The sequence below is a fragment of the Dromaius novaehollandiae genome, chromosome 17, assembly GCF_036370855.1.
Source record: "Dromaius novaehollandiae isolate bDroNov1 chromosome 17, bDroNov1.hap1, whole genome shotgun sequence".
Taxonomy (NCBI): domain Eukaryota; kingdom Metazoa; phylum Chordata; class Aves; order Casuariiformes; family Dromaiidae; genus Dromaius; species Dromaius novaehollandiae.
Window position 1 is genome coordinate 14,989,514 of NC_088114.1, and position 24,634 is coordinate 15,014,147.

The 24,634-nt window shown below is 41.6% G+C and overlaps 1 long non-coding RNA gene across 1 annotated transcript in view; it reads left to right on the top strand.

Annotated features, from left to right (window-relative positions):
• The first annotated feature begins 388 nt into the window (after window positions 1-388).
• The window catches only part of LOC112994581 (uncharacterized), a 60,090-nt gene continuing 35,844 nt past the window's right edge, over window positions 389-24,634 (top strand). The window contains exons 1-3 of the long non-coding RNA XR_003261975.2: window positions 389-453; window positions 6,310-6,406; window positions 10,230-10,382. This is a non-coding gene — a long non-coding RNA (uncharacterized LOC112994581). The remainder of the gene's footprint in view (window positions 454-6,309; window positions 6,407-10,229; window positions 10,383-24,634) is intronic.

Sequence of the window (24,634 nt, forward strand, 5' to 3'; positions counted from 1 at the left end):
GCCCAACCACCAGCCGCGGCTCTCGAAGGCCTCCACGCTGCAGGGGACGAGACCGAGACCGAGACCGAGACCGAGACAGGCCTCACCCTCCCCCCACACCGCCGGGGGCTTCCTCGAGCACGAGGCGACCCGCGCGGCCGCCTCGCCGCCGCCGGCAGCAGCTCGCTCATCGCTACTCGGTGCCTGCCTGAACCTCCGCCCCTCAGCGCGCCTCGCACCTCAGCAGCTACGTATTCCTCCGCCTCTCGGCACGCCTCGCCTTCGCTTCGCGCCTCAGAGGCCCCGTGTCCCTCCGCGCCTTCGCCGCTGCTCGGCGGCGCGGTGCCTGCGTATCCCTCCGCACCTCAGTGCGCCTCGCGCCTCAGCAGCTAAGTGTCCCTCCGCGCGTCGCCGCCGCTGCCTGAGGCGCGGGCAGCTCCTCGGCGGCCTGCGGAGGCAGAGGCCCCGGCGCAGGTAGGGCGGAGGCGGCTCGCCCGGGGAGGGGAGCCCGAGCGGTCAGGCAGACCCTTGGGGCAGGCGGCGGCGCTGCCCCGCCGCGCCGGAGGGGCCGAGGCGGCCGGTGGGCTGCGGGGGGGGTCACGGCGTTGCCCGTGCGCGACCCGGGGACGCTCGCAGCCGGGATCCGCGGGTTTCTGCCGCTCCGCAGCGCGGGGAGCTGCGAAAGGAGCCGCCGTCACCGCGGCCAGGCGCCCGGGGAGGCCCCGGCGTCGTGCCCTGTCCCTGGGCTGGTGTAGGCAGCTGACTGCCGCGGCGCTCGGGAGGTTGGGGCCGCCGAAGTCTGATCTCCAGCCAGCAGCGCATTAACTGCGCTGGCAGCGCCGTCGCCTTCCACTGGGACCAGTAGGGACAATTAATTCCCCCAAAACAAACCGGCCTGATGGCTTTCTGTTAAGCTCTCTCCTGCCTTGTCAAGTGATCAAATAGTTTCCTCCCCGCCAAGCAGGCAGGAAGCGGGCCTGGATTTCCTCCCGGTGGGTTATTGTGCGGGGTTGAGTGGAGTTTCTCCTGACTTCCCCGGTTATGAGCAAGAAAAGCATTAAGCGTACAGAGAGCGATAAATATAGAAACTGGGGGCGAAAATGAGGATGAATCAGGGTATTCATTGTGAAAGTTTAGTTTCGTAGGACTAAAATCAGTGTTTGCTGTGTGCTGTCACATTTGTTGAAACAAAGCAAAAATCCAAGAGGTAATTACAACTGAGAAAATTTCCGGAAAAATACAAAATTCCCTTTGGTGCTCTTGTTGTCCTCCTGCAGTTAATTCTCGTGCATCTTGTCTAGGCTCTGTGCTTAATCGACTCATTGTCATTTGACCCGTGATAGTGCACCATTGGGTAGTGATTAGAATTGACCACTGAAAGGTTTGGAGGTTCTCTTTGGAGATTTTCCAAAAATCATTAATATGTTTACCATTATGCTGGAAAGTGCTAAGGGCAGGCACGTTAGGAATCACTGATACGTAAGCATTCAGGATGAAACTCGTTCTAGGAAGGGATTAAAGGTGCTGTGCAGTGCCTGCACCAAGGGAGTTATTCAAAATATCGTGAGATGGAGCATTTCCTTTGTCTCTTATTTGAAACACGAAATTCCTCAGGAATAGCTGCATGTGGAAGCAGAGGCGAGGTGCCTTGTCTTTGAGTTCCAGAAACTGGGATTATAGATATTCGTTACGTGCCACTATCCTGTCTGAGGTATCAGGACTTGCAAATTTTTAGAAATAAGCCAATTACATTATGAAATTACATTTCTCAACATTATCAAATAAAAACACTTGTAAGGACCCAAAAAACTGCCTCTAATCGGTAGAGGGACAATGCCGTCTGTCAGGTGAAATACGACTGTTTTGCCATCCGAGCTATAGGCTTTACTCTAGGACTTCATCTCTGCAAGGATCCGTTGCAAAGAACAGCTCCACACAATCATTTTTTGTACTATAATAGCAAATCATTGTATTTCACTAAGTCAAATGTACTTCACTAAATCAAATCTGTAGCATGCTGCCACAAAGGAGGGAGCCTGACTTCTGAAACCTCTTCAGCTGCGAGTGGCCCTCTTTGGGGAGGGTGTTCCCTAGCAGATCCAGGGAGTTGTTTTCCACCTTTTCCACTTTGTGCAACAGGAGCGGGAGAGAAGCGGGCTCTCTGAGGTAATACAGGGGAAGGGACGTAGCAGGCACTAGAATAAAAGATAGTGAACTGTTTTGTCAGCATATCTGTTTTTGCAGTTATTCACCATATAGACTTCTGCAGATTTTAATGGTCAGTACAAGGAATAGTACTTTTTTTTTTTCCAATCAGGATTCCTCTTGCTTGTACCTTATTGCTGTTAGTATGTACAGTACTGCTTTCCTCACCACAGAATATGTCATTCTACATAGGTGCAGATTTGTATCCTCCAAAAAAGAGCCAGCATCATTTAGAATGATACAAACTAAAGCGAGACAGTGGTTATTACTAATGAGAAGATATTAAGTTTTAGCTGAGCCCCAGAAACATTTCTAAATGGTGAGATCTGTCAGACAGTGAAATTGTCTTCCAATGGAAGTAGCAGAGGCTCTGTCGTTACAATCATTCATAATTATATTGTACAAATACTCCAAGATACTCTGCAGGGAGCAGCTTCAGAACAACACAAGCTAATACTCTCTTTCCATGATTTCTGTGACTCACTGTATGAACTATGGGTGTTGGTAGCTGTGAGAAAGCCTGTGATTTTTCCAGCCAGCTTGCCTAAACTATGCACCTACATGTAGTTAAGAGTTTACTTCTGTAAGCTCTTGAGATCTTTCTGGAAGAAAGGTGATAAGTAACCTTTAGTCCCACTGAACTCATTGGAATTTGGGAGTTTTCAGTGACTTAGAAGAGCTATATCTGCAGAATCAGGCCCCAAATGAAATGTGGGAATGGGCAGGAGCAGCTTTTCTCCAAAATTTGGGTAGAGCATTGGTACATTTATTCCTTTGGTACAGTGTGAAAGTTTTGAAGACCCAAAGGAATAAATGTACCAATGCTCTGTTCAAGGCAGTTAAATCTCCTCATTCCATAGATAAAACGAGAAATATCTTCTGAGCTTTAAAAAAGATTTCAAGCTATTTTCTCCAGTCATTTGTACCAGTTCTGAATCTCCTGGTTTCATCGGGGACTTGAAGGATGAAATGGAACTAGAAGCCACAGAGTGGCATTTCTAAATTGACCAGATCCCAGATACTCTAGAAATTTCATGAAATGTATTTATTATGAGAGTTCCAGGGGATATTCTCAATCAAGCATGTCCAGAGAAATTCAAAGCCTTCTAAGCAGAACAGAGGAGAGGGTGGCACTCTTTGTAGGTTGCCCAGGCAATGGAGCGAGCCGAAACATTGTTCGCTTGCTGATACAGCTCTGCTCAACTGTATAGCCATGAGTAGGCAACCTGCGGCTCTAGCTGCCACCATATCCAGCACAGAAGAGTAGTCTAGGCTCATGCCTAACAGTCCCATCTGGCTCTACAACAGGTGCTGCTGATTCATTTCTAGCATGGTCCTATCTTGTTACCCCGATAGGTACTCCGCAGTGTTACTGTAAAATTATTTCAAGTGATCATCCGCTACTAGTAAGTGTTTTTCTCAGCATCAATTGATTCTAATGGAACCCAGGGGGGAACCCATATTTTCTAGTGTTCATTATGGTGCTTAAAGAATGAAAATACCTTTAGGCAGACTAAAAAAGGCTAAATTAAATGAACAAATATCACTTCTATAGGACAAGTGTAATAGCCTCTAGTTATAGGGCAGTGGAGGAACTGACAGCATCGTTTATTTTGGGTACAATGATGTCACAGCACACAGCTTCGGTCTGTTGACTGAAGGAGATTTTGTATTCCCATGTATCTTATCGTCAGCACTTTCAAATCAATTTTATCCTTTTGAGGAAGGGAAGTGAGAGTTGGAGGCTGGATTTTTATTAGACACAGCTGGTCTGAGAGACGTCATTTGTTCCTAAAGCTAGGGCTGTCTTTCATACGAAACCATTAGCAATGGAGGTAGACGGTGGGCAAGGGGAATCACTCGAAGTACTTTCAACAGCTTGGGGTCAAATTGTAGAGAAAAGTGGGGAGAAATGAAATTTATAATCTATAATTTGAAACCAAAATAAGAGTAAAACAAGCTTATTGGAAGGACTGGAAGGAAAAGCTGTGATATATGGCCTGATAGAGCCAAGCAAAATGAACGCTGCCGTTGCACTCTAACTTTGCAGACAATCCAGAAAACCAAGAGGGCCAATTAAGGCTGTCTCTGTGGAAATCTAATTAGGTCATGCAAACAATCCCTGTTGTTAATAGGACCCTTTAACAGTGCATGGACTCCTTGAGAAGTCTGTAGTGGATATAGAAAAGAGTCTGATCCATGAAGGGATTAAGAGGTGTACTACAGAGAAGGAGTAACAGATTAAGAAAGGGTGTAAGCAAAGTCTATAAAGAGACAAAGAGGAAGGAGAGAAGCCTAAGAGCCAAATTCTTCCCTAGAGATGACTTTGGCCTATTATGTGGATACTTTGAATCTGCTTTGTTTGCTCCAAGTTAAGGGAAGAGAGAAGAGCAATTGGTTGGTAGGAGGCACTGCATTTTTGAGATGAAAAAAAATGGAGAGTTTCCAAAGAAAATAGTGTGGGGAAAAAACATGTTAAACCAATATGCTTGGTTAGAGTGAGTGCTTGGTATCAATGACTGCCTGTAACATCCTACTGAAAGAGATATAAAGAAAAGATCAGCGTAAATTAAAATAGAATTATGCAAAGACCCGTGGAACCACTTCTGGCTTCAGTAGATCATGCAAAAAAATGTCACAAGTATCTAGATCTTCATGTGGTGCAGAGTGACTCATTTCAACAGAACTACGCCACTGTAGCCCATTGCCCAAAGAGTACTATGATTGAAATAGGTTTTAACAAAAGACTGGTACACGGGACACCAAATAGATTGCAGACAGCTGTAGCTGAGAGAACACCAACACAAAGGGAGCTACCTCCCCTCACACTGAAATCGCAGGCCCACTGTGTGCTGGTCGTCGTCTTTCCTTCCCAGACATCAGGTAGCTATTTGACACCTATTGCTCCCGTTACATCCCAGAAATATTCTGACCACCTCTCTAACCAAGAACGCCACTCCTGTACTTATTATAACCAAGTGTTGAGTAATATTTCTTTGAATATGCTCTAGAATTTTGAAGGAATTATGGACTTAATTTTAGCATGATACTCTATAAGCCCATGAATGTTCAGGTTATATAGCACCTATATCTACAAAGGGAGAATTTAATTTGCAAAAAGCACACACCACATGGAACAGTTGTTCATAATATATGTGGAATGTGCTGTTTGGTAACCAGTGAGGGTACGGTATTTACATCACCTGAGTAAAGTTACTAACCCACATTGGGTGAATTTGCAGATACTACATTCACAGTGGGCTAGTTATGAGCTATTTGCAAAGAGGAATGTTACACAACAACATTTACAAATAATAATGAATAATGTGATATTTCAGAATGTCACAATCCACTTGAAGGAGCTCATTACTATAAAGGACCTAATTCAGTACTCGAGGAATTCAGACAGAATCTTCCCATAGACTTTAATTACCACTGAAGCAGGTGCCAAAAGAGTCAAAATTTGAGAAATAAATGCTTCATGCAGCTTCAATAATTAAGTGCATTTTAGCCCAAGTGCAGGGGCCCCACAGTACTTCACTTACAGTATTTAAGCTACTCAGTACCCATATGACAGGGGAATCACAGTGCTTTGTTTATGCTGTGTTGAACAACTTCCTGAAGATTGTGTAGGGAACCTGTAGTGCAGCCTGTTTAATAAATAAATAAATAAATAAATAACCTCAATCCTTGACCACCAGTGAACGAGCAATGCAAGTATAACTGTCCTGTGGAAGAGGATTGATTAGATGGACTGTTAGGATTCCTTTCTGCCCCATTTTGTATGTTTCTATGCTGTGTTCCACGAAATAGCTCTGAGACTCTCCACTGCTTGGATATTTACCTTCCTGACTTCAGGTCATAACTAGACTAGTTATGACTCGGCCACTAGTGAAGTCATTGTCTCTGCTTGTTACATCTGATAGTTTTTAAGCAATATATGTTGCCTCTGAACCACAAGCAAACTTTGATGCTCTCAGTCTCGGGAAGAGGTCATGAATTTTAGCAGATCTGAAAAAGGCTACAATAATGATAGCTACATGAGGCAGAACTCCTTCAAGTTTAGTTGTATCTGAATAGGACTTATAGGAAGATATCCTCACAGAATACTTTTGTTATTCACAGATCTGTCGTTTGGTACTGTATATGCAAAGGAAGCAGCCAAAGAGCTGCATGGGAGTCCAACTTACCATGACTGACCTGTGTTTCACTTCGTACTGAGGTGAGTTGTTTACGGTAGATCTTTGCCTATTGCAAGTAAAATTGCAAAAGCTTACAAGCAGGAGTTTAAGGAAGGCCAAAAAAAAAAAAAAAGTTTGGGGGGAGAAAGCTATTTTTAAGCCAATAAGCATTTCTAAAAATTAAGCAATATATATGCTGATTATATTCAGGCACCCTGTATATCAGCAGGTGCCATCACATATAGGAAACTGCAGGTAGTGATTTGGTAGCAAACTGACTGAGTTGATGTAGTATTTTGCTGGCTGCTATGACATCATCATTGCTGGATGGCTCTTTGGAATAAATAACCTCTTCCACATGTCCCTAAGCACACAGCTCCTGAAATAAATTTCAATTGCTGTAAGGTTCAAGGACGTCCTAAATCACCTTGGGTTAATAAGCAGCAGAAATAGAGAAGGAGGGGATCCAGGTTTTGTTTTCATTATTCCATCAGAAATACTTCAGATGAAGTCATCGTGAAATGCATTAGATACAATGCAGGGCAAGCAGGTTATAAAAATGCAGAGGTGGGAGATGTTTATATCAGATTTACATATTGAAAACCTGGCAGGGCATAATACTGTAATTCATGTCTTGTGAGGCAGGCTATGCTTGTAATCATGGCAGCATTCAAGATAAGTTGAGCTTACATAACTGTTTAAAGAGCATTGTTTTTGTCAGGCATCTCTGCAAAGACCTGTGTTAATTTTTCAGAACAGAGATGGAATTTGAATGTGAAATCTCCCTGAGAAAAAAGCTGTAATGTTTGAAAAACATGAGAGCACTTGCATTCTGTTTCACAAGTAGTAAAATTCATTCCCCTGTAGACAATCAGTGCAAGACATGCAAAAATAACTCCCCCTTAGACCTATTCTATAATATACTGGAATATAAATGGTAACTTCATCTCATGCTGGCCCTCTGAACAGGGGAAATTTAAGAAGCCTTGAATAGATGTGCTATGGCTGAATAATAGAGAAATGCCAGTTTAAATAAAGGTGTCCGGAGTAGTTGCATGTTCTTCCAGGAATTAACTTGCAAAAAATGAGTACTTAGCCAGTGTGTGCTAGATCTCTTTTAAAGCTGGAATGAGTTACTCCAGGGTTGTCTTTGCTTACTAATCTGTAATACAGAGAAAATATTCTCTAGATATTAATTTTTAAGTGTCATGCTTGCACACAGCATGACCTATCATTGTAACAGGAGGTAGACACTACCCAGATAATGATCTTGTGTGTCCCTGGATATTGAGGAGTTCTGGATAAAACTCCAAACCTTATGCATCTATGGAATGCACCATAGGGAATACCAGGTGGGAAAAGCTTGAATTTGGAAAAGCAGGTTTGGGAAGCTTGAATTTGAATATGAACATTGATTTGGCTTCCAGTATATAAAGACATCCAAGGTCTCTTGCTACTCTTCATAACAGTATACAATAAATCCCTTCTCCCTTAAAATCAGAACCACTGGACATTAAATTACCTTAGTGGGCAACTGTGTTTGGTAGAGCCTTTGGAAACCAGCTGCTCTCAAGGAACTCTAGCAACTTTTGTTCAGAGTTTCTCATGCATTGTAACATGTTGATTTTGAATTGCAGAGCTTTTTGTAGTTTGGATGCTGGAAACCTGAAAATTTGCTTCTTTTCCTTCACTGCAGCCCTAGAAGTCCAGAAGTACTTTCCTGAAATGCATGGGTGCTGGTGCCTTCAGTCTGGAGGCACAGCCATCACTTCTGGGATTAGTTTTGCGTGTTGGGCTGTAAAACCAATCTGATTAACCAGAATAGAGGATAATTCCTTTTTTGAGTTGACCGGGAAGTAAAAGAGTTGTTTTCATGATGGACTCAATTTTGCTAATAAGACTGATTTTGTCAAGTTAAAGGGTGATGTTCATGTTTTCAAAAGTCTTGGTTTAAAATTGTGTAATTTATTGCCATAAATGATCACACTGACAAAGAACTTCATGGCATTCGTGTTAATGTAGAAGATATATCATTCTTCCAAAATGAATTAAAACATTTTCACAATACAAGGAGAAATGAAAAGGCAGTTATTTATATATATACATGTATACCCTTGCTATATTTTATATACAATCACATACTCCTGCAATGAATGGCATGGAGTAAAAAAATGTCAGATGGATATGTGGCTGAATAGATAGACTTATACCTAGTTCACTTCCTTCTATGTCATCTTTTTTTCTCTAGCCTGGATATACAGTAGGTTTTTTAGGTAGGACTGACCAGAAGAGTTGCGGGCTTCTGCAGTATATTAATCTGTTTCCTGTATCTCTCTGCTGCCTTTCTAACAGATGATGATTTCCCTCACGGAGTTGACTTCACTTGATTCAGTATTACAACCTTCTTGAATGTCGCTCCATCTTCTGCCAAAGAAGCATCTTTGCGTAAAGACAATCTAGCTCTTTCATCCCTTTCCCCACTGTCTTTGAATCCCTGTAGTAAAATGCCACCATAATGATTTTGGCCTGTCCAAGCGGGTGATAGCTGGACAGAAGCAAGGATGCACAAACAAACTGCTTGGCCAACAAGTGAGAAGAAAAGGGGCTAGTATAAGTGCATAGGGGTAGATAGATAATAAGTACACAGAACATACAAACAAACATTTTGTCCCTTTGGCTAGGGAAGAGAGGAGGAAAAAGTGATGAGGCTTTCTATATGTCACTTTCTTCTCTCTCACCCCCAACCATGATGTTTTTTCTCCTTTAGAGTTGATAATAACAAAGTATAAAAATACAAGAACCTGACCTGAGCAATTTTCCTTTCAAGGCCCATAAGGAGTCAGTTTACAAGGAATTGCTACCTCTGTGAAAAAAAAAATCCTTTCCATGAGAAGAAACAGACTCCGCTTGCAAACGCAATGGGAGAAGTGACCAGTGTCCAGAAACAGATCGCCTGTCTTTCTGTGTTGTACATAGCAGCCCTCGTGCTTAGCTGAAACCAGGTTCTCCCTGAAAGTAATACATGTAATACTGCAGAACCCAAAATCACCAGGAGAGTGAAGTTTCAGGTCCTGTATCTGGCTCATAATACATTATGCAGCACAAAGTCATTTTTGTTCACAAGAGAAGATTTAAAAAAAAAACAAAACACCTTGGTAACCTGAATGTTGGGTGGTTCTTTGATCCATATCATTTGGCATGGCAAGAGGTGTGCAGCTAAACTGGAATTAGCAGCTGTGACATGCAGTCTTTCAGAGAAATGTAAGATACTGAAGTCACATTAGGCCACTTTACATACATCTCTGCCATTGCTTATTTGTTCCCCACAGTACAACATTTTCTCTTGTCCTTTGTTCAACACTGTCTTAAACAACCTGAACAGTGTGGTTTTTGCAAATTCCTTGCAGAGTCCATTCATCATCTCACATTTCATCCCATCACTACTTGTTATATCCCCTGCCCCGAGAAGCTGAGGCAGTACCTTCCATTTCTTGGTAGCTACATGCTGCTGTGTTCAACTTGCCCACCACAGCCAAGGCAGCTGTAAAAGGGGAAGGTGAACAGAAAGCAATGAATGAGAAGCCAGAGGGGAGCACCTGGCACAGTGAGATCACACTAGTACGAGCTGGTTTAAAATTTCTGTCAATGATGGGCATTTGAGAGACACTTGTCAGTTTTATCACAGGATAGTGGAGCACACTGTAATTTTACTGTTTACATGGTGGCGTGTGCTAACATTTTACTGGTGTTTGTCCATCTCCCCGCTTATCTGCTATGCTTCTCTGAATGCAATGACTTGATTCACAAAGTTGCTTTGCACTCGCTCTCTCTCATTCCTATACTACATTATGTTGTTTTTTTCAGCAGGGAAAGATTCAGTTTACATATCCCATCTCTCAGAAAATACTGTCAGAGACTGGATGTTTTTAAATCCGTGAACAGCATAGGAGTTTGAGGAACAGTCCACTGAGTAGCCATCTCGGATAAAAATCTTTCCTGGAGAGACTTATGCCTTAGGTGAGCATTCATCAAGTATTTGCTACATGGAATTGTTTCTCCCTGCCCTGGATCTAAATCCTTCCCTCCCTCTCCTTTTCTCTCCCCTATCCTCCCTCACCCCCATTTATTTACAGAGCATATCAAAATCACATTGCACTGTCATTATGCCTGTCACAAAGTAGATCTGCCTAATGGCAGCCCTTCAGGATTCTAGCTACCTCTTGCGAAAACAGCATTGTCTGAGAAAACTACAGTTACCGTTGTTTCTAGCTACCTGTATTTACCTCAGATACCTTAAGGACACTGGCATGGGACAGCTATCAGTGACACAGCAGTGTTTTGGGTGTCCTCATCAGAACGAACCAAATGTTTTGCCTTCGCGCTCTAAAAGCTCCTGGCTTGGTTAGCCCTGTATCATAAAGATCCCCAGCCACATGTGTACTGTCATAACATGCTTGAACACACACATGCAGTGAGCCTCTCAGATTAAATCTGATGAGGCAGAGCAACCTCAGCCATCATTTCACAGAAGCAGAAGCATGAGAGATGCTTACATTAAGACAGTTTTTTTTTTTTTAAAGTCTTAACTTGTTCTGCAGTCCTTCCACAAACGGTGAGTCTTGTGCAGTAAATTCGAAGAATGTCCTTCAAGATCGGGCTCAAAATTATTAGCATGCACAAATGCCTACATGCTTTTCCATAACAGCATCGAACGCTGCTTGATACGTTGGAGCAACCTGGCTGGTGGATGGTGTGTGTAGGTGTGTGTGTGGGGGGGGTGTGTGTGTGTGTGTGTGTCCTTGTGCAGGCTCTCTGACCCCCCAAGACGAGAACCCAAGTGAGTCTCTGACAAGCCTCGTCCTTCACACCCCTGAGACCTTGCTATAAGCACTGTTCCTCCAGACCAGCCAGGGCAGCAAGAGGAAGGCTGGGACAGAGGACAGCAAGCCCGGGAAAGTTTAGTTTAGCAGGCTATAAATCCCCCTTCCCCTCCTCCCCTCTTTATTGCCTGTCTTTGGAAAACACAATCCGATATAAACCAGAGAGAGTGGAAGCAGGGCAATAAAACTGTACGGCAGGAGCACCGAGTGTCGCAGGGGTGTTATATTACTGGCATTCCAAGTGGCTGATGTCAGGCAGCGAGTCGCAGGGCCCACAACCCACCAGGGCAAAGAAATATCCCAACTGTCCCTTGCGACCCTGTGACATCCCTTCTGCTCAGTTCCATTCTCAGCTCTTACTCCATTCATCTCTTTTGCCCTCTGCTACTTCCAAGCCCTTGAATTATGATTTGAAGGGCTCTGGTTTCAAAGCCGTTCAAGTTAAGCACTGGGGCCTTTTGGCCCCAAGGTTTTGAGTCAAGATGTTCTTGAAACACACAGTGGTCTGAGCCGTACATCGCTTGGTCAACAAGTGCCACACAGATAAAGATTGTTTCTTAATATTCATGTGACTGGCTTTAAAATATAAATATAAAACCCAAAAGGTAAGAATGGACCACGAAGTTTAGACAGGAGCTAAATTTGGTGTGTTTTCAGATCAGGTCTTATGCTCAGAGTAGCTTCTGATTTTTAATTAGAAGAGTAACTTCTCAGTTTTTAATTAAAAAATCTACATGAATTTACATAAATATATCTCCTTTTATAGTGAAAGCTCTATTTATGTAGGGCCAAGAGTTTCAAAATGACTAGCAGTTTGGGGTGCCTTACATAAGCCCCCTTAATGAGTGACAGTTTTCACAGGATGGACTCCTAGCACTTTCTGAAAATCAGGTCCCTTTAACATACCATAAATTGGGCACTTAAAAAGAAGACAGCCGGGGTTTCTGATTGTCTTCACCTATTCCAAAGCTTGCAGTGAAAAGTTGAAGGCAGTCTCTTAACCACAAGGAATGAGGTATAAATACTGCTCAGAAACTCGGAAATTGCTCAGAAGTTGTCTGAAGGTGTTTGCTAGAAACTAACTGGCTAAGCTCCTTACATAATTTGCAGAGTGAAACAAATATCTTAAAATAAGCAGGATGAATTGTTTTTGAGAGATATGGTTGCACAATCACAACTAAGGCTGCCTAAGTCATCATGCAGTGGCTCTTCTGTAAAAACAAATCTTTTTTCTATCTCCTTCAGTTGTGGTTCAGATTTGGTTTTAGCTGGATTGGTTCCCGACTCAATTTATTACGCCACTGCATGCATGCCAGTATTGGCACAAAGAAGGTGCTGAACCGTGCAGCTAGACACAAGGAAATATGGGATGAGCTTTTTTGGGGACAGCCTGCTCTAATGTTGATTTAAAGCAATTGTGTAACGGCAGCCTCAGAGATGCATACTGGGGTGGGGTGAGTCACCTTCTACAGTTGCGTATCTCTTTCTGTTGACTATCAGCTTAGCCTAGACAACAAACAGACTAGACATCTCACTTTTAGACAGCTGAAGTTAGATGAAGTGTATCCCGCTATTATTCATTAATCCTCATTATAAGAATATTTCAGTTCTGAGGAATACACAGCAGCTCCAAAAAGCTCATGGAAGCACTGAATTCTGAATGTATATTCGAAGCCCTTTTCCTTATTCTGGATTCTGAGACATCTCATAAACACATGTACTCTGTGGTAGTTTGTGAGCATGTCAGGAAAAAATACCCAAATTAACTTTTGAAGTGGACTAATTAAAATGTAGTAAATCCCTGTGTAGACACTCTTGCTGAGAACTGAAGAGGCCTTAATTCAGGTCAGCCTAATTTATTTTGAATTGAAGTAAAATAAATCAAATAAAGGTCACTTTAATCCTAAATGAGAGTGGCCGTGGGGGCGGGTGGAGGGGGCTTAACGCTATTGAGAATTTAATAGTATTTGATAGCAATTACTTATAACAGAATAATCTCCTTTATCAGGTTTTTTGACCCTCTTCTAGAATTCAGTAGTACTGCGTAACTGTTTATTAAATTATATGGAATTATTAAAAATGACATTCAAGAGTTAACATTGTAAATTGAATTCCAGAGGGTTTTCTGTACATGAAATGTGGAGGTTCGGAGCGTGCAGGACAATGGGAAGCAGACATTTGAGTATCTTGCCACTGTAGACTGCTCACTATATATGTTTCTGTCAATTTGTGTAGGGGTTTTTTGTTTGGTTGTTTTTTTAGGTCTGAGCTAACTTTTTGGTTCAAGTGAACATAGCACTTTCAACAGAACGCTTTCCGATTAATGATCATGTTTCCTGGCATACATATGAGGGGAGGTCCCCTTCTACTCTCTTCTCCATCTACATGGGTATTTCATGAGCTGGATATCCTTCTATTTTGCATTCATCTGTAACACTTTCAGTCCTGTGATCCCAGTGTGCCTTTTGAATGTCAATGAACAAAATTTCCCTGCTGTCCCTGGGAAAATTAGGTAAGTGTCATCATCCCAAATTTACAGATGAAAAAGACAGCATCCAAAGAGATTAATTGACTTGCCTAAAGTCACACATAAGGAGCGAATGACAGCATGGAATAAAACAGATTCTTCTACATCCTGTCTTGTGACTCCGTCTCAAGACTGTCCTTCTCCATTGTTTTATAACCAGCCTTTATTTCACTATCTCCCTTTCCAGAAATTGCGCTGTCAATACAGGTGGTAGCCACATTGTGCAGCGCTATCTATTAAGAAAGATGCAGAAGTTACTGGCCATACGGTTTAGACTGCCCTGGCACTTCAATATGGTGGGCTCTTTCTGCTCCTAATCCATTGTATTAGCTTCTGGCAATTCAAGCAGCATCTACTGAATTGCTAGGGGTGAAAGGTCAATGCATTAAGCATAGCAGATTAATACACTGCAGTAAATCCCAGAACCAGCACTTTAAGGAGCCAGTAATATTTCACACGTGATTGTTCTACCAATTGATTGCACCATCTTGTGAGTGCGTGTGTGTATGTGTATTTCTTTTACTCCGTTTACGAGCTTTCCCAAGCTCCCCTGTTTAGTGGAGATTGCTGTGTCCCACACTGGTTGCACTTTGATCAGGGAAATTCAATACCTGAGGTCTGGGCTTTATAGGAAAGCAAGGTCCAGATTAAGGGAATTAGCCACAGTATATCACAACTAATAAAAGAGTGATTGAGCCCCACCACAGTGCTGCCCCAGGGGACAGGAGGAAAAAGGGGGGGGGGTAGTAGAGGAGGGGGAGGAAGACGTGCAGATAAAGCCATGCCCATAATTAGAAATGAGCAAACGTGCCATCCCATCATGCCTCTTACGGTCCTAGTAACCAAAGCAAGATTTTTAAGAAAATTTTTCAGCTACAGCCGTTTTTTTCCCTCTTTCCTTATAAATACAAAATTCTTTCCCTTTTCTTCTTTCTGTTAACCTTGCCCATACCCAAGTCTTCTTAGGAATTCTATGGAAAAATAACATATTGCACTGATTCCCATGTCCAGCTTACATGATGATGAAATACCAACAATAGGAGCTGCAGTTTCAGACACTTGATAAAAGTAGGACTCGGAGCTATCAACACTGCCATTGTCTGGATGTTAGGGTTTCTCATAGTGTGAACCTGCATATAAGTTTTGTGAAGACCTGCCTATCTTTGTGATGAACCAAGTCAAAAATCATGATTTTTCCCTTCTCCATAATGCTTTGAAATCAAACCAGGTCTGCATATGCAATTTGCTCTATAGCTATGGTTGGAGTAACTGTGTCTGAAGGTTTTCCCAAGAGGGGGAAAGAAGCAGTACAACATCTACAAATCTAAACCAGGAGATGGTAGTATTTATTATTGTATAGATAGTCATTGAGGAAAGATTAACAAGTATGCTATCAAAGAGAATCAGATGACTGCATTATCGCCCATTATCCAGTAACAAAAATATTTTGTACAAACTATCTTCAATTAGGATGTGAGCTCATTTTTTTCATGGGGAACAAATTCTTATTTCCTTGCCTGCTTTTTAGTGGTTCTTCATCCAGAACCAAAGCTTCTCTTGATTTTAAGAGATTTGCCTAAGCAAGGAGTGCAAAAACAGTAGAAAAACTGCACATAGTCACTGTGTCTGGCATCTCATTTGTCATAAATATGTCTGTGGCTGAGTGTAGTGTTTTAGGTGCAGTTGCACAGGGGCAACCTTGACTTCTTTCTCAAGGTCTAAGTACTTTACTTTTCAGTTTTGATATTCTTTGTACTTGATTTTTGTTTGGAAAACAAATTTAGAAAAATAACTAATTTTATGGTGTCAGTTTGCATTTAGACATCTGTTTACATAATAGTTGTTCGTGCTTATTAATTTAAATATGCCCCATTCCGCAAAAGCATTTAAGCATATGCCTAATGTGACTTTGGTGTGTTTTAGGTTCTCCCTCAAAGTCAAATACAGGGTTAAGTGCTTTGGTGAATCAGAGCCAGAGTAATCTAAACTACAGGCATTATGAAAGAAGGAACGTATTAATTATACTTAGTGCTTTTACAGAATTTTATGATTTCTCAGTGCTGAATAAATATCATCCTCTTCAGTGACAAATTCCTCTATCTCGTTTACTAAATCTCTTCATTTCTATACTCTTTAGCATTAGGATATGAACAATGGGGAATACTGAAGCCAAAGGAAAAAGTCTGCTGATTTAAATGCATATTTGATCAGGTTCTTTGATACCATAATGCTAAATAATATGTGAAAATGGTATGAGGTAAATAGATAGATAAATAAATAGATATTCTGTATAATTAGACTGGTCTGCCTGAAACCCCTATGTATCTGCCAGATAATGCATTTTTCACTCATACGGCACAATAGTATTAATCACAGTAAAGCTTTATACTTTTTTTTAAAAAAAACTTCTGACCATGCACAGTGTTTGAAAGCATAAGCAAATATTTTTTCTCCCCTCACACCTGACTGCTAATGAAATTTGCCCTAGGTTTTCAAAGTACATAAATAAATTCAATTTTTCCTAAGATCAGGGTCTCCTGCTTCCTAACACTTTTGCTCTCTGTAATAGCAGGAATCTTCATGCCAAAGCTGACATTTGTGCTTGTCACGTTTTCTCTTGAGCAGACTATATTCCCAGCCTTCTCAGCCTTGATATAATTCCAAGAGGTCATACGAAAAAGGAGGAAAGAGTGTTAAAGTCAGATTAGAATAGGTTGTGAAAGCTTATCAATAAATCATAGGCAAATGATTGTTTGATGAGAGCAAACAATTCTGGTTAAGTATCAGTTGCTAGAAAGATTCTTTCCTAAGACCATTGAGTCATCTTGAAGTGTCTGTCAAAAATTGGCTAAGCTTATAAACAAAATGAGGTATTAGTTCAGAGAAATGGTGACAGCATGAAAATGTATTAGGCTTGTCTGGCTACGAGCAAACCCACTTTGCTTTGATATATGATTTGAAGCACTGATGAGCGTATTATTTTATTAAAAATGAAAATGGAAATAACAGGGTAGATAAATTCAGTTTTGTGATTACCTGCTTTTGAGATCTTTAACCTAATTTCATGTCAGGAAAAAAACTTAACTGGGTGATCTTCTTATGTAGACTGTTACATCCCAGTAACTAGAGACCAGTTTGAGTGATGGACTGTCTCTGGCAACACAGCTATTGCACCTTATCTTATTGATGATGGTCATTTAAGCAGTAATGCTCAGCAGTTTTTCCTACAGTAGTCCCTCTGTCACCTACGATTACATTAGTAGTTGTAGTATGTGCTGGTTTAAATCATCCACTTTCATTATCATATTATTCACCTGCCAAATGACAGAAAAGAAAAAAAAAACTTTCTTAAAAAAAAAAAGAAAGAAAGAAAGGGCATAGCTGTCATATCAGATGATGCCTTTAAACATAATGACCCATGCATGAATGGATCCCAAAGCTGGATATCAGTAAGACAAAGTTGTCAAGGGAAATCATGTCAATAAACAAACATGGAAACTTGTTTAAGAAACCCATTTTAAATCATGAAAATCAGAGCAATCAGTGTACCTAATGCCCTTGGGCTTTTCTTAACATCCCTAGTCAAGTCCCTGGTAACTCTCCAAGCTACCACAACAGTAAGTCTACTTCACAGTCCTGAGACACCGTAAGATTTGAATCACACAAATTTTTGTCCCAGCAAATCTAAACTCTAGATTACCAGAAATGTCTAGATAAGTCTAATACATTAATCTCATTCACATGATAGTACCCTAGAACTGAAAATTTGATCTCTTTCAGAATAAAACAAGATAGCAGCACCCACTGCTTGCTAGTTAAATATTAAATGAAATGACTTAATACATGCAAACTTTATTACATTCATTCAGCACAGGATTAAGAAAACAGCTGTTTTATTTTTTCTAATGAACTAACAATTTACACAGTGAGGGCTGAATCCTCACTTCTTTAAGTTTTTATTCCTGCTCCTATTCAAGTCCATGGTAAAATATGTATAGATTTGAACAATGTAGGATCAAGGCTGGAAGAGCTGATACAGAGTCTGCTGAAGATTCCCAACAATCCCCATAGTCTTTGGAGCAGGATCCCAGATGAATGTAAACTTAAAGCAACTCAGTGGTGTTATTTAGAACAACACAGAACAATTCCGTGGGTGAAACTTAACCCTGTTTTATAAAGTGGGAGGAAATGAAGACACTGTTGATGGGCAGACCTCAGGAAATTGATTAAAACCCTCAAAAATCTCTGCTCTGGAGATCCATCCCCACAAATAGTGCATGAATGCTGCAAGTGATGATAAAATTCCAGTGAGCTGGGCCAGCCCACGTCAACTGTTTAATAACTGCTTGCCAGTTGAACAGATTGGTTGTCAGAGCAGCAGGATAGAAATACTTTGATTGCCAATAACTGTAAGCTGAAATTCTGGCAAGCTCAATTCCTTTCGCAGATTCTAAGGGTGGGATGTCGATTTATGATCCCTGCTGAGAGTATGATATAACGTACATAAATTGAAACTATTTTTAAAGTAGTCAGGTTAGTTAGTAGCTAGATATTAAAATAACTATGTAAAAATATCCTAAACTGTACTGAGCAGCATGCATTTTGCTGTGTAAAAGCATCCAAACAGGACCCTAAAATTATGATGCTATCATCTCCGCATAATCGTGAAAGATATTTTTTATGAGACGTCCACATCCAGCTCTTAGCAGATATTCCCAATTCCACCTAAACTTCCAGTAACATCTTGGATAGTCCAATCTCAGTTATCCAGTAACATTCATCTCTCATTTTAGCATTTTTTTTTAATGCGTTTATGTCAGTGTCTTACGAAGGAAGCATATTCATCCTTATCATTTCATAGACAGGGACAAAGTGATTTACTCCAGGTCACAAAGGAGCTGAGTGGCAGAGCCAGCAGTAAATGTAGTGACAGCTTCCCAACTCAGTGCCCTTTCTGCTGAACGAAACTCCACCAGTCTAATGTTCCCTAGTGTCTGCAGTCACGTACAGTATTCTTCTAGTTATCAGCACCATAATTAGCTGTTACTATTCATACCAGTAGCGTAGTGCTCATGAAGTGCGTGCAGCTCTATTAAGAAACAAGACACTATAAAAGTACTAAGTTGTTTAACTGTATAATATTGTAATTCCCCTCTCCCCATTCTTCCCCTTCCTACTAATCATGCAGCATTAAACCATTTTGCAAAAGTAAAAACTTCGTTTTACTAAGGGGAGACAGGAGGGGATTTTTGACCTCTCTAGGTGTAATGTTATTGTTCCCTTTTTGTTTTGAGAGATGCCGTTGTTATTAAAGTAAGAGCGCCTTATATTTTGTTACTTTTCTTCATAGCAGATTGTCAGTCTGGACTATATGTTTCTCTCACGTGCACTCCAGGTGTCTTTCTTTTCCATAGTTATAGAGTACTAATCACTGAGACATCTCAGTGGAGACCTTTTATCCCTAGAACAGATGATTTTGTTCATTCTATACTTCAGCTGGTATCACCTATCCTGCTATGGCCAACACCTACCACAGCATAGGGAAGCCAAGTTTACTCTGTTTTACCTGTTACTAAGCCATTAGGCCTCCTGTTTTTCCAAAGGAGACGACAATAAAACATTCAGGTCTGCAATTAATAGAAGGCAAACAAAACACTTCTCCGTTTGGCTTCAAATCAAAGGAAATCAAGGAATGTTTTCCATGAATGTGTTCTCACAAGGTATGCAAAGCATCTCTCATACTTCCTTATATAAAGACAACAGTGTGCAAAGAGCTTCCTTGGCAATCATGAAGAGGAAATCCTTGGTTTGGGAAGGTGACAGTTCTTATACCATAGAGATAACTATCATTTTACGCTAGCAGCTTCTTGTTCTAGGCTGCCACATTTGGCATAGCTTCTGATCACCATTACGCACTGATAGACACTATGTGTAACATTTTCTGGTCAGGCTGCTATAATGAGAGGCCTTCTACATACTGATTCTGGCTGATCTCCTTTTGCCCGGGGGTAATCCTTACAAATAAGTGCTGCAATCAGGAGCAAATGTTGGTGTACACACAATCCAAAAGGGTAAGTTTAGTAAGAAAGATAACTTGAAAATAATACAGTGAAGTCAGTATCTCTAAGTACATTGAAGCCTCCAGTACTTACTCCTTCTGCAACTGCAAAGAGTCATGTACATAAAGCCTGTTTTAACATTAGTATTAATTAGCAATTTTGTTTCTATCTGTTTTTGTAGGCACAGTGCTGATGACAATGCATGTGAATATCCATAGATAGACCTAAGAGTTCTTGTTTTTCTTGCGCTTTTGAGGACAGATAGGATAGTAGAGTTTAAGAGATAACGGAAGAGTCATAACAAAGAGATGAAGCTTGCACCGAGTATCTTTGATCTTGTGGAAAAGAAGCTGGTACGGGCCAGAGACTAAGGCGCCAGTGACTATAATGGGCATTTGTAGGAAAAAAAGATGCGCTGCGTGGGATCCATGCACTTAGAACTGTCATGGCACATTTCAGTGGAGAAAGCCAAATTTCTATTGCACTGTATAAAGGAAGAAAGATTTTTCTAGGCGAGTCTGGTCTGGCCTTCCGTAGCTGTGAAGCAGCAGTAAGAGGACAATAGAAAGTCCAGTGGATTAGATTAAAGGGCAGGTGAGATGCCAAGCACCATCTGAATTGTCTCCATGATTGCTCCTGAAACATCAGGAGGATTTGGGCGAGCCTCAAAATTTGGAAAATTTCGGACAACTTCTATCTTGCCAGTCTGCTCACAGGTGGTTGTGTATCCTCCGTGCTTACCCCATCATCAAGCTATGGCCATTTCACACACCGTCTCCACAGCAAGCTGATTCATAAAAGGGAAGATCCTTACCCTTTAGCCCTCAGGGCCCAGCTGAGATACTAAACTGAATGCTTATGCCTTTTACTATGATTCGCTTGTCTAATTTTCCAGCAGGCACTCTAAAACATATTCTCATCCCCCTAGAGGCAGGTTCTTAATTTGCTTCCTGCCCTGCACGATGTCTCACTCTTTCTTGTGCTTTTCTCTTATTTTGGGGGTAGGGGAGTGGGATTTTATGGTGGCCATGTTAATCGTATCCCTGGTGGTCACAAAGGAGTTTAATAAAAGGGGTGGGTGGCTGCTTTAATTATTTTTTCCATCTGTCTTAGGAGAAGAGTGTTTTAAGTAAATACAGCTCTGTTGGAGCAGAGGGGCTGTGAGGGTAACATTTCTCTTTTCCCTTGCTTTTTCACCCCACCACTACTCCCCACCCCCTGGTTTATTTCCTGCTGTGGAGACAAGTGACTTAATAAACTATTATTTATTTGTTAAAGATGTCTCTTTCCAGCACTTGCTTTCCTGCTAGGGAGATGAGTGTCTATAAAATATTTCCAACAGTGCCTCCTTTAAAGGTTTAGTGGGTTTCCCCATAGCACACTCCAAGTCCTGCTGCTATAAAGTTGATGGCTGTTTATTTTTCACCGTGTGTAAGAGGCTGGGTGATGGAGCTAGAGGACAGTCCCCCCCCCCCCCTTGTTTTTTACTTGAGCCTACTCTGAATCTCAGATCTGTTCAGCATGAGCAAGCCTCCCAGCCAGCACTGAGCCCTATTTTGTTTAACAAGGCTCTGTTTTAGCTCAGGTTTCTACCATGCAGATTTGCTAAGCAGGATCAAGACCTTAATTTTAAACAACTCCATGGAACATCGCTGAGCAGGGAGTCTTTAACGTAAGCACTGGGTTTGAAGGCCTTGGGCCACAGGTTTGGGTATCAGATGGGCCAACTCAGCTTTTTAACCTTTCGGGACAGGTTATTGTTTCTTTACTACATTAGTTTGGAGGAGACTGTAAGCAAATTAGGTTCCCACTGCTCTGCATGGACCTTTTTTCCCCCATTGACACATTAGTAAATTTAAGAGCAGACAGTTATTTTCCACTTTTTTTGCTCAAAATTCACTGTCATGCTAATTGATGTGTCCAGTACCCTTCTGCTTTCCTCGTAGACGTCGATGCAGTTTACTGCATAAATACTGCATACTAACAGTATATAGCATTACAAATAGCAATATTTATTTTTTTTCTCTCTGCAATACAGTTGGGGAATTATTACTGTATTAATCATTCAGGGTATGTCATGCAGCTGCCATTAACGGAATATGTGCAAGGCCCAGGCCTTATCATTCTCACTTGATTGCATCAGTCCCAAAGCAATATACAGCTAAAGATGAAACCCGCTTTTAGATCCAATTCTTCCTTGGGAGAAACCATCAGAGTGATAGATGGGAGGTGTGAGGTTTAAATAGATTCAGAATTCAGCGTTTCCATAGGAAGGTCATTTATGGGGGAAGTGGGCACACCCTTATAGGTTTATCTATCTTCCCAAAGGTGAGGCCAGGTCTACAGGGCTAGTTGTTCTCTGGACAGCACAAACCAACACAGTGGCACTTTTAGATGAGAACTCCTTCCATAGCAGGTTTTAGGCCAAGTTCTGGCTGTTCAGCACTAGCATCTGACCTGGGATAGCTGTTAAGCCTGGGATCTGATCATGCGTATTTAGTAGCTTCCTGCCATTCCTGTCTGAAGCAGAAGAGCACCCAGGAACCCCTCCAAAATGAAGGAGCTCTTTGTGGTTCTCTGCTTCCCCCAGGTGGAGGTACCTGTGCTAGCAGTTGGCTCCTGAGACTGGTATGCCATTTGCAGAAGGCAGACACAGCTGCAGGAAGGGGTAGCATTAAAGAAACAGGGTAGGCAACTATGCTGCCGAGAGGTTTCCTAGAGCAAAGAGGAAACTAAACTGCTACAGGAAGTCCCTCGAACAAATTGAGTGGGAGGAACAGGCTCCCGAACAGAAGACCAGAGTACTGGTGGAGGCAAGGAAGAGGGAACTTCTAGGTGGAGGGTAGCTAGAAAAAGATAGGGATGATTGAGGTGTGTGACTGACTACCATCTGTCCACTATTTTGGCTGGGCTGTATTTCAGACTGTTTGAAGTCTTCACTGACCAAGAACGCTACCTTCTCATTACAGGGCAAGCTGAGTTTTGACTCAGTGTACATCCATTACTTCTGCAAGTGTTTCAGGAATATTTGTATTCACCACTTGGGTGAACTAAGAAAGAACAAACTTCCTAGTTAGCCACAGTGGGTGGCAGGGAGGAAATGGAGACGTAAGCAGTAAGAGAACTAGTGAAGAGCTGGAACATCAGGGGAAGGAGGCAGAAACTCACTTTTGTTGGTTGACTTTCTTCTTCATTTTTGAAGTTGGCTTACTTCTTCTAGGCAGTCTTGTCTGAGACAACAAGCACGACTCCTATATGTCTATAATACTTATTTGTCATCTCACATTGTAAGACAGGCTAGACAGTGCCTTGAGCCCCAGACGTTCATGCCCACACCAGGCACTCAGGTCACCCTGAATGTAGCTGCCTGGGAGAGTAATTCTTTCAATCTGTGGAAAGATGGAGAGGTGTTGCTTCTCCACTAGCTACAAAGGGAAGGAAAGAGCCTGGAGAGGGGGCAAAAGATACTTCAGAAGTGGAACTACTGAGAAGTTGCAGTGGTGTCTGCTGGGGATGATGACAGCATAGTGCCCCATGTCAATGCACTGGCCTTGTGATGAGCAGAAAGCATGCAGATGAAGTAGAGAAGCCTTGGGAAATGGTTCATATCTGCCAACTCTGCTGTTGAATCAAAGGGAAGCCACTGAGCAGAGATGAATCAGTGTACGATAAGAAATCGAGAGACTGAATGGTGGAACCTGATTGTTAGCCAGCAGCAACTGGCAACTGTATAAAACCTGAAGATAGATAATTGTAATGGAGATTCAGTCCCAAAGTGAGAATTAGTTACTTGAATCCAAATTAGAGTACAGATTTTGTTCGTTTGAATTTCAACTACCACAAGTAGAGGACTTGATCTATATTTTTTTGACACATTTAGGAGCAGGATAGCTGAATGGAAAAGGAAAAATATTTCATTTTTATGTAAGGCTCAAGAAAAAGCTAGGAAAATATGTGAAGAGACATCCTGTGGACCATCAGTCAAATAATTACATTACTTAAAACCATTTCAAATGACAGCTGCTGACATTATTCAACATTATAGCTATCTACTATAGTGAGACCAAAGGTCAGTCCTAGTTTTGTCAGTCTTTAAAAAAAGGTTGAATCGTATGGACTGAATTGACTTCAGACTAGCTGACACAGGAGAACTTACAACAGTAGTCCAAGAAACCACTAGTTCTTACTCATGCACTGTATTTCTCAAAAAAACGTAGCTGACAAATTTTGTTCTGTTTGCCAGCAGCATTGTACTTATGCCAGAACTGAATCAGACTGAGTGAGAACTGGCATATTCAAAGTAGCTGAATTAATTCCAGTGCTGGTTTCCCTGTAGCTAAGTTGTGCTGCTGTTGGTTAACGGTACCAGCTCAGTGATAGATAGCAAATAGTGCTGCATGCTGTGACTTGGAAATCTAGATATGTACTTGATAAGTATCTTGAACGTACAGATCACCAGTAGAGCCAGAAGACACTTAACAGTCAGATGAAAGGGTTTTCAGTTGACTTCAGGCTGTTACTTGGCATAGAAGTTAGATGTTCAGGAAAAAATTGCTAGGGCATCCATTGGCCTTAGCTCACCCACAGAATCCAGAACGGCCTTAGCTGTAGGACGAGCAGCGAGTTTCGACTTCCACCATCCTCTCAGAATGCCCTATGTTGTCTTCAAGGATGGCTTATGGTTTCTGGGTTTATCGCTGTCCCAGATTTGATGTGGTTGTTTGCTTACGCAGAACTGGAAAATCATGTCCTGGGTCACAGATATACTGGTATGAAGTCAGAGTATTTGAAACATCCATGTAT